The sequence below is a fragment of the Protopterus annectens genome, chromosome 3.part0 (assembly GCF_019279795.1).
Source record: "Protopterus annectens isolate FY-2018-M chromosome 3.part0, PAN1.0, whole genome shotgun sequence".
NCBI classification, from domain to species: Eukaryota; Metazoa; Chordata; order Ceratodontiformes; family Protopteridae; genus Protopterus; species Protopterus annectens.
Genome location: NC_056731.1, coordinates 1355018842 through 1355030240, shown reverse-complemented (window position 1 = coordinate 1355030240; position 11399 = coordinate 1355018842).

Sequence of the window (11399 nt, the reverse complement as noted above, 5' to 3'; positions counted from 1 at the left end):
TTGTTACAACTTACCTACACACAAAGCTCTGAAGCAAGCACTTTAGTCCTGACTGAAAATGCAGTATTTTTGTACCTGCATTCAAAAATGCTGGTAATGAAATGAATGCTCTAGCAACTGATCAGCATCTTATGATCAAGCCCCCAACACTTTGCACCTGGGGAGACTGCCTCCTTTACATTACCATAGCTATGCTTATGACTCCACCAATCTATCATAACAATCTGTACTCCAGCCGGCTGTAGGAGAAAGAGACCATTGCCAAGAGGGATACAGCATCAAACATATTCATTGTTAAGCCAAGGCAGTTCATTCCTGTTAAGGGCCATTGGAGTAACAACTTTTTATGTAACATTAGCCAGAATTTATTTGGTTTGGGTAAGAAGGCAAGAGGCAGTGTTCAGTCATATCCCAGTGGATGTTTTAATAGGAATAATTTTGACAATGCAGTATCTTGTGTACATGTACTCACACACTGCAAGGCATGTAGGCAGAAGTGTACCTGGCTCAAACAACACTCTACTGCTCAACACCTCAGCTCTTCATGTGAAGAGGAAAAAAAACCTCTGCAAAACAACTGCTAAAGGATGCAAATTGACTGGTTTCGTGCAGACAGTACCCAATCCCCACCCAGCTCTTCCAGTGAAGAGCAAAAAAAAAAATAATAAATAAATAATAAAGTCCAATCCATTTATGTCACACCCACCTCCTTCCTACACAGCCAATCAGGTCCCATTTTTTTGCCCTGCCCCGATCGTCCTCCCTATCATTTTAGCAAAAAAAAAAAAAAAATATATATATATATATATATATATATATATGTGTGTGTGTGTGTGTTTGCATTTCAGACTGTAGCAAACTGCTTGCTACAAATGATCAAACTAGAAATGTAGATGGGGGAGTCATGCATTCAGACAACATACAGCGAGCAATAGGAGTTGAAAATAAATGTGATATGGAGAATGCAGTGTTGGCTGTAGCTGTGCGAAGATCAGAAGATAAATTATGGCATGAAAGTAAACAAAAAGGACACACATTCTAAAACTACAGAGCTGAAAGAAATGGGAAAGAGGCTTCAGAATCAGAAAAATGTAATAACTGTACTACAGCTGACCACTGTCTGAAGGACCCCAGAGCCCAAAAGAGAACCTGGGTGATCAGAACGTACTACCTGCCCATTGAGGTGCCACATTTTGACTTCTTTACAACATGGCTCACTTTAAATAGCTTAATGACTTTCAGGTTAAGACAGAAACATAGCAATGACCTCTGTAATAGGGAGTAAAGAACCCAGGATATATATTAATGCAATGGCTGGATTCCACAATTGCAGAATGTTAGTAGATACTGGGATATCATGGTTTGAAACTGATCCACCTCTTCTCATCACATGGAAAAGGTGTTGATTTACCTGAGGGGGAGATGACCGTAACTGCATAGAAAAGTGAAATACAGTTGCTGAAATTAACAGAAATTATAGTTCTTCTGCACTTAAGGGTATGTCATCATAATTAAGGAACTATTTGGGGAATAGACATTTCATAAGAAACAAAGGCAGTTACAAATTCAGAGAAAGGAACTTAACAAGTAATACAAAAAGTTTACAAATCCCAGATAATTTACTTTGCAAAATGTAGCATGATCAGCGGTTCACCAAGTGAAGCTCTAGTACTGCTGTTTACGGAATACACAACATTGTTCCATCTGCATTATCTTTCTCTCAAAGTCAGTTGAAGAGATTGATTGGATGAAGAGACTGTCCTCTAGATTGACTTAGACTTTCACGAGTCATTCTCATCATATCAATGCCATGAGAAGTTTTCTTGACTGTGTTTCTGTGGCACCCTTGGTTCCTGAAGTCTTTGTCTCCTTTATCTCCTTTGCCATGAAATGATGTGGTTGTAGAGAACTACAAAGAGTTCGTTTGGCTGGCCTAGATATTTTTCTTTTTTTTTAAACAATACTCTTGAACATTTGTTCTTGGAGTGTTTGCTAGCCTAAATGCCAAGCAATTGGGATTGGTAATTGCTTCAGTAGTTCTGGGCTGGTACTGTTCAAATTATTAATCCTCTTCATAGATCACACTACTGATCTTTCAGACAACTGTTGTATCATCATCACCACCATCTTCAATCCCGCTTTTTCTATTTTATACATGAGGTTTGGATGTTACGTCAACTGCATCCACCTCTCTCAATTCAGATAAAATGATTTCAGACCGCTATTCTAACTTATCATAAATTGAACTACTTTGTTATACTGTGTTAGATTAGGGACTTCCATTTTAAAGTAGGTATTAGACATTAGACAGGATAAAGGGTAAAATAAATTGTGTTTCATTTATGCATAAAAGACAGTTAAGCAGAAAGAAAAATAACCTTGCTGGCCAAGCATGGAAGACACTTTATTAAAAAGGAAAGATAAGCATAAAGTGTACAGATAAAAATGCTCTTTTCTCAAGGGAAAGATCAGCTACAGAATGATCCTTTGTGGAATGTTAAAATAAGTACATACAAAGCTTGAGACCAAGGTTAGAAAGAGTAAATAAGGAAATTTGCTAGACTAAAGCAATATAATATGCTGTGCTCAGGATAGCAGTTCAGTTAAGGTTAGTAAGTTCATTCAACCTGATACTTCAGAGAAGATGTCAAACACCTGAGCCTGAGTACAGAAAACAGGTCATCTAGAGACTATGTCAGTTTACGTTGTTCAGGGCAATCAGAATATGATGTACAACAACTTGAATTGTTTATCAGTACTGTTAATGGATACAGTATTCGGATATTGTGAACATCTAATAAAACCTTATTAAATGAACTGCAGTGTTTGGAAAATTCATTCTGAATAGTGCACAAGACTTGGTCCATAAAGGAGAGACAGGCACCTGTTCAGCACAAACTTGGATAATTAAGACTTTTGTTTCTCAGTCTCATTGCATACAGTGTTTCCAATTCCAGCTAATTATTGTACAATACAGTAATCTCAATTTTTACATATTGTCAGATATAGCAGAATATTGTTGCATTCCATTTGTTGTTTACTACTGTTTGCTGAGCTTGGAATATGTTCCTTGCACTTCAGTTTTAACTATTGTCTGGTTATGTTTCATACTACATTGTTCAAATTGTTCAAATTGGTCCAGATGGAGAGATGATAAAATCAGCAAGCAAAGGAGAGTAGTATTGCTGAAATTGAATTCATCCTCAGGTCTTCATGAGGTGAACCCTGTTTTTACAAAATCTCACCAACCCAACACTAATATATAGAACGTATTTTATATAGCATATATCAGGGACAGAAGTAGGTTAAAAATTTAAAAAGACAGTTGGGTACACAAGTTCCAGAATAAAAAAGTGCTCATTCTTGGTAGGCACACTGGTGCCAGGACTAGAATAAATGACAGTGTAGAATCCTCAAGACACTGAAACATTCGTACAATGGGGATTGGCCAGGCTCAGGAGGAGGATGACCTCACTGTTGTAGAAGAAAGGAGTAGTCCACAAAAAACACAAAAACTGGCAGTCTGAAAAAGAGCCATAAAAATGATGAGTGAACTACTGAGGATAAGAAAGAAATGATGTATTGTAACTTTTATGCAAGAAGCTGAGAATTTCTGGATAGAAGATATTCAAAATGATTAAGACAAAAATTAAAGGAAACAAAAATACTTGCACAAGAAAAACTGTCAAAAGCTTAAAATGCAAATTTGTAGTCATTAGTACAACAAATTCTTGAAAAGCATTATATAGACCAAGAAACCTTAGGTCATTTGAGAAAAAAGAGATTGAGAAAGTGCAAAAATATGAACAACAAAACTTAGAGAGTTTTGAAAGGTATAAAAAAGAAAAGTGGACATGGGAAAGAAATATAAATCTGATACAGTGCAATGTGTATGCAAAGGAGAAAGCCAAGCTAAATACAAAAAAAAACAACTACAAAGATATTTGAAGAGAAATACAGGCAAAGGCACCCAGATATGGAAAATTTCACAATACAAAAAATAAGATCACAAAGGAGGAATGTAGAACAGATGATTAGTCAAGTAGAAGTTAAACAAATAGAAGCTGAAATTATTGAATACCTGTGAAATGAAGGATTTACTATAGAAAGTCTAACAGTTCATGTCACAGCATGATGGAGCAATCGGTTCTCAAAGTAAGAAGAAACAACTGGGAGATATCTGAAGAAGAAATATGGGCATGGGAAACAAAAAGAGATTTAATATGGTGTGAAGTTTGTGCAAAGGAAAAAGCAAAACTATCTGGATAAGGAACATTTTGCAATACAAAAAAAATAAGAAAACAAAGGAGGAAAGTAGAAAAGAAGATTAATAATGGAGTAGTTAAAGAAATAGAAACTGAAGTTATGGATTACCTGTGAAGTGAAGGATTTAGTGTAGAACTCCAACTCTGGTAACATCAAAGCATGATGGAACAGTGAGTCTCCAAATTAAGGAGAAACATGTGGAATTGGAAGCATCTGATCAGTTGCCACATGAAAAATACTTTGAAGCCTTCAGAAGGAAACTAGTAAAAAAAGTTCAGTTTGAGTTGCACAGCGAGGGAAGGAACAGGAAATAGTGTCAAATGTGATGCAGTCAGTGCTGTGGAGTGATAGGCTAGTGAGTTCTCATATGAAAGAACAGCAGATGATGCAGCATACAGCTGAAGAGAATATGTTACAGGAAGAAACTTTCTGTAGAATGCCCACAGGAAATAGAGAATAAATAATGTCCCTCAGTTTAGAAGATAAAGATCTAAGGGAAGAGTTGCTTGACTTAATAGAGTTGGATATGCATATTAAGATCAATGAAAGAAGTGGACAACAGAACATCAATAAGACCCAAAATGTTAAAAGTCTGATAAAACAAATGAACACAGTAATCAAGACTACTAATAGAAATTCATGTGATGTAATAGAAGTAAATAGAATATAATACTGTACAGCAGCATTAATAACAGATAAAGTCTCACCACAAAAATACAGGGCAATAAAGAAAAGGAAGGGAAGAAATCAAATGCAATCATGGAAGTAGTGACTGGAGAAAAACTATAAAGTAATTAAGACAAGAAGTGTCACTGTTAAAAGAAAATAGAAGAGTAAGCAGATAAACAAAAATAGCTAAAATATACATGTGATGAAAGCAATGCACAGTATTAGAAAAGATCAGGATCTAGAGTATACTATTGTAAATAATAAACTAAAGATATCGGTACAGGCAGGAAAACTGAGAGGGGATACATAGATAAATATAAAGGAAAAGTACAAAAGTAGCAAATCATTGATGACCCAAAAAGGTATTATACAGGACTGGGAAACAAAGCAAAATGAATAGAAACACCACCAAATAAGAAGAAATGGACACATTTTAGAGAAATATCTATGAAGATCCTGTGGAACACAACAAAGATGCTGCATGGACAGAAGAAGTAAAAGAAAGAGAGAAACGTTTAAATGTATATGATTTGAAATGGATGAAATAGCCAGAGAAACTGAAACAAAATTAAGAAATGCTCCTAAATGTATAACCCCAGGCCCAGATGCAGTAGCTAATTTCTGGCTAAAATTATTAACATCATTTCCTGAAGATTTAGCCTTAGGTTCATAGGTGTGTACTAGGCTAATAGCCCTGGAACCTTTACAAGCCTAGCCCATAGGATTACCCTGGCATCGTGCCACCCGACCATAGTTTCCAGTGCCTCTGTCGAGTAGAGCCACTGGAGTGATCCCTGGGGTGAATTTTCTATTTCCCATCCACTCATCAAGATTTCTCTTGAAGAGGGCCAGTGAGGTGCTCTGTTTGACATGTATGGGAAGCCTATTCCACAGAATGGGCAGTCTCTGGGTTATGAACCTGTCCCTCCAGCATGTTCTGTCGATTCTCCTTGAGTAAGAACTACTTATATGCACACCCCAAACCGTCACCAACTTGATTAACACCAGTTAAAATGATACTCCTCCTTAAGAGTAAACCTACAAGCTATCCTAAAACTATAGAACAAAAACTTGCCTTCCAATGATGTACACATGTTATACTGGAATTGATGCTGACAGAATGTATAGTCATTTAGAAGAAAACGCAATCATGCCATTAGAGCAGAAGGGTAACAAAAGAAAGTCATATGGAACAAAGGATAATTTGTTGTTAAATAAAGTCATAATGGATAAAGGAGTGCTTACAGATGTATAAGATACACCCTACATTGTTCAATTACATTATAGTGACCATGAAACAGTGGCAAACTATTTTACAGCTAAGCTATGATAAAGGACAAATTATTATCCCAGGGATAAAGATTCAAGTCACCGCTGCTCTTTTGTCTTGCCCTTCACTCATAAAGCTGAGTACTTAACAGATTAAGGCATGGTTACAATTTGGCTCCCAGACAACAACAAAGTGCAAGGACTTCAAATCTTCTTTTTGTGAATGATTTAAATTTTATGGTTCACCAGATGAGCTGAAAGCACAACTGGAAGTGGTCAAAACTTTTGCAGATGATACAAGAATGTCATTTGGTCTTCATAGATGTGCAAAAACAACATTTAAAGCAGGAAGGCTGCAGCACCAAGAAAATATTAGTCTGGGGCCAGAATGCAACATAAGGAACTTGAGCAGGAGGGAGTGTATAAATATTTGGGAATTGATGAAGGAGCAACAATAAAACATGAACAAAATGCAAACAAAACTTAGTAAAGAATATTTTAGAAGACTAAAATCGACACTGAAACAGCCCTGGCATCTAGGAACAAAGTCCAGGCTATAAACTATTTTACTCTTCCTATTCTAACTTCCAGTTTTGGGGTGATTGATGGGCCCCAAAAAGTATTGGATCATTTGGACAGTAAAACAAGAAAAATGCTTCAAGCTTATTAAATTATATATAAAAAAATCAGTATATATCATGATTATATATTCCCCTTTCTGAAGGAGGTATGAGCCTCCTCGAAACTGATTATATGTCCAGATCTGCAGTCCCAGGACTCCATACATATCTGCTGACTTCATCAGATCCAAACATAGTGAAATTTTTGAAACATGAAGAGAACAAATCCAGGATGACTTCAGTGCTTAATTTAGCAGATACATATCAAGTAGGAATGGAAATCAAAACCAGAAGTAAGCAAAAATCAGGCAGCAATTGAATGTACCAAAAAAAAAAAAAAAAAAAAAAAAGAAATAATATAAGGAGAAGGATCAGATGAGAAGGCAAGAAATGTGGAAAAGGCATAAATATAGTTGCAAGTACTGAAAATATCTGGAAATACACCCCGGGAATCACCTCTGTGGCTCTGCTCAACAGGGGCATAGGAAAATAACTTTCTTGGGTGGCATAAGCCAGGGAACTTTGTTGGCTAGGCTTACTTAGGTCTTTGGGCTGATAGCCTACTACCTACCTATGAACTTATGAATAACCTCATGTTGATCAGGATTGGACACAGCAATGGTTAAGGAGATGTGAATTTAAACCAAAAAATGAAAGGTTAATATTAGCGGCCCATGATAGTGGACCATGTACACATTGGTTTACATAGTCCATGGAACATGTGAGAGAAGCAGACAAATGCAGGTTCTGTAAAACAGAACTGGAAACAGTGATACATCTTGTTGCTGGGTGTGATACACTAATGGCAGAGGGCCTGTATACCAAAGGGCATAATAACGTAGCAAGACTGTTACATTGGGTATTTTGCAAACATTACAATATTGAAGTAGCTGAGAAGCATTGGAAACATGAGCCACAAAGCATTATAGAGAATGATGAAGTTAATATCACATGAGATCACCCATTAACCAACTGTTCATAAAATACATGCAAGAAAACCATATACAGTAGTCCACAAAAAGAAGACAGAAGTAGCACTGACCACTGAAATTGCTACACCCAGTGATTACAGTGTCTTTCACACAGAGAGATGCAAAGTCATAAAAATACCAGGATTTACAGGCAGAAATGAGGGCAATACCAGTAGGAGTAGGAGCAATGGGCTGCATAAAAAGGATTTATAATCTTATTTAGATATGATAACAATATATGTAACTCCATATGAATTATAGGAGTCAATTCTGGGCACATTGTGGGTGCTGAAAAGAGCACTTTTCGCTTACATCAAATATTGAGACAATACTAATTTCACGAACTTTAACCATACTTTGACTTAGGAATGGGGTCCATTCTCATCAAGGTATTACAAATCCAAAGGACTTGGAGAAATTAAACCCGCTATAAACACTGTAATAAATATGAATTTAAACTTGTATTAATACAGGTGGCAGTGGCTATCCCAGTCTCATGGAAATGAAAGAGGGATAAAGCCTCTGGAAAGACTAGTCAAAAGTTCCCTGATATATGGGCTACAAATAAGACTGATGATTAGTTAATGTGTGTCTCATCCACAATGAGGCTGGCCCACACCCTAGATATAAGCAATAATCAGTCAATCAAACCTGAGTCTGTAGCAGCTGTCAAAAAAAGTCATAACATTTTAGAGTCAGGGAGTGATCAAAGAAATCTATTCTGTCACTGTTCCACCTGTATCACCATTTAGAACCCCTGATGGGATTAGTTTCTTGCAAATTATTGCACACATTAAAATGTATTTCTAGAATATATCCAATAATGCCTAACTCAGTGATGATTTTGAATGGTTTGAAGGCATAACAGAGTTTTTTAAGTTTTCAACATTTCAAATAGCCTTTGGAGCTTGTTTCAGAATAAATAGAACTGCACAGTAGGTGAAAAACAGAGTGCATGAACATTGGTATTACTGGATTTCACCTGACCTATATATATTTCATAAGGCCATAGAAAATACATCACATCAGTTAATATTGGAAGGATATGATAGTGTGTCATTGCAATATATTAAGGATGTCCAAATAGTTTTTGAAAAAGAAGTAGACACTTAGGGTATTCATATTTGTCATAGAAACCCTACATTTGGTAGATTCGTGGTGAGCTGACATATGGCAAAATCTGATTTGCCAGCAGTGTAGTACCTGGGATACATTATGTTGCAGAGATGGAGAATGATGCCTATAGATAGCAAAGTGGCAATGTAAAAATCATGCCCATGTAGGTACAGCTCAGGTAGTTACAAAAATGTATAGACTTTTACACTGCAGTAAGAATTTTATTTTCCGAGTTTGCCATTGTGGTAGAGCGAATATAGCAGCTGGTTAAATAAGCCCAGGACCACTACTGAGGTTGATGTGAAAAGATGATCAAAAAAGCTTATGCGCAGGCAAAGCAGTGTTGGACAAATTCTCCAGCTTTAAGACTGATAGATTGTGAACAACCGCTATTATACAATGTCATAGTGACTTTTTATTATGTTTGCTTGCTTTTTCTCCCTGTTGTATGATGACCATCAGGTTTTACTATCAATTAATCCACCTTTGCCATGTAGCCAACAATCGGTCTTGCAAGCCATCATATGCTGGCCAATTACATTCCTGTAGCTGAGGGCAAACCTACATGTCGTCACAGAGCAAGCACTGTACTTTGTTACTTTGTTGCACATGTAATAAATGGAACTATCGCTTTCTTAGGTGATCAGATATACTTATTGGCATCTTAAATATATAGTAATCTTAAAACACCAGACCTATTTGTTTATTTATTTATTTATTTGACATTTGTTGACTGGGATAGTCTGAATGAGAAAAAGCCCTTTTTCAGCAGAGGCACAGGGAGAAAAGATCCACAGTGAAAAATAAGCAATAAGCCTAATACAATAATTGATACAGCATTTAGTATACAATAAAACAAACCAGTAAGTTTATAAAGAATCACCACTAAGATGATCAATGAGTTCTGAGGAATATGGAGTGAAATAAGGAATGATATTAAGCAACTTTTATGTAAGAGCAAAGATAAGCTGTAATTATGCACAGAGAGTTCGGAGGATGAAGTGTCGATACCATAAGAAGTGTAGTCATAGACAATTATTAGCAGATTTTTGTATAATTAGAGTTAAGATAAGTTGCACTACACAAGAAGGGAGCTAGGGTTGTTGAGGGTTGGATTCTATGTAATAGAAAGCAAATTATAGATACTGTTAGTGGTTGGGAAAGGGAGTGGAAAGGTGGTTAGTGAAACTGATATTTACTTGCCCAAAATTATGTTTTTAAGAATGTTAAATGTTAAGGGGGAAAAAGTAAGCAAAAATAAGTAATCTGTGAAAAATTTAGGATGCTGCTGCCCATGTGTCTTTTCAAGCAAAAACACAACCTAAAACCCAAGTGCAATATATTGAAAAATGGTCAGATATCTTGTACAGGAAATTATACTATGCAATGGCAAACAATCAAAGATATAAAGATATAACACTGCATAAGTAGGATCCAAATATACACCCAACTAATCAACAGCTGGGAAACAACTTTTGAAAAAAAACTGGAAAGTAGTTAAATGGTTAAGTAGATGTTAAGATATACTGTGCAAACCAGGAGTGAAAACATGTATATGCTTAGATATATTTATGTAACAATGGAGCAATATAAAACAGTGAGAAAAAAAACACTGTTGAGCTTGACTAGAAGATATTTTTGTACATCATCACACCTCCATTCTCGTCAAAAATGTGTTACCACTCTACCAGCAGAAGTACTAAAATATCAATATTCTGTCAGAATCATTGGGTGCTACAGTTTGTGTAAATAGTTTCTGTTATGGCACAATTAATCAGCATATTGTCATTTACTGCATAAGTACTTATATTCTAAATCAGATAACATTATAATAAGGGAGATGCAGTGTGCACTGAGATACTACATTATTAAGTGCAAAAAACTACAAAACTACTGATTTTATACAGTCACTGTTTTATATGAAAACTATCTGGCAAATAAAAGAAAAACGGAAATAATTTTTCTATGTTTAACAAAGGCGAGTAACTTTAAAACTGGACAAGATAACATGGCATTGTGACATTGTTCGGCAATCAGCATGCAAATCTCTTTAAAAGTGTGACTGTGTGTCTGCTTGTGTGTATGTATATAAGAGTGTATACATGTGCAACTGTCTAAAAAATTAATGTTATCTTGAATAAATATACTATGTATTTTTGAACTTGCAAAAATATGAAAAAATCAATTTCTCATACTTCACTTGTTTTTCCATATATGCATTTTATTCTTATAAAAAATCTTCTAAACTCTAAAATGTAATAAGGACAGGTGAAGTGAATATGTGGGGTCTTTTGTTATATATGTATAATATCCTGTACTCCTGTAGAGATAATGAATGTCTTTTGGGAATAATGGACAGTTCGAAAAACACTGTCCTGACAAAATATTCCACTTCAATAATATGTTGAATTTGCATCACTCAAACTATATAATGTGTGTGTGTGTGTGTGTGTGTGTGTGTGTGTGTGTGTGTGTGTGTGTGTGTGTG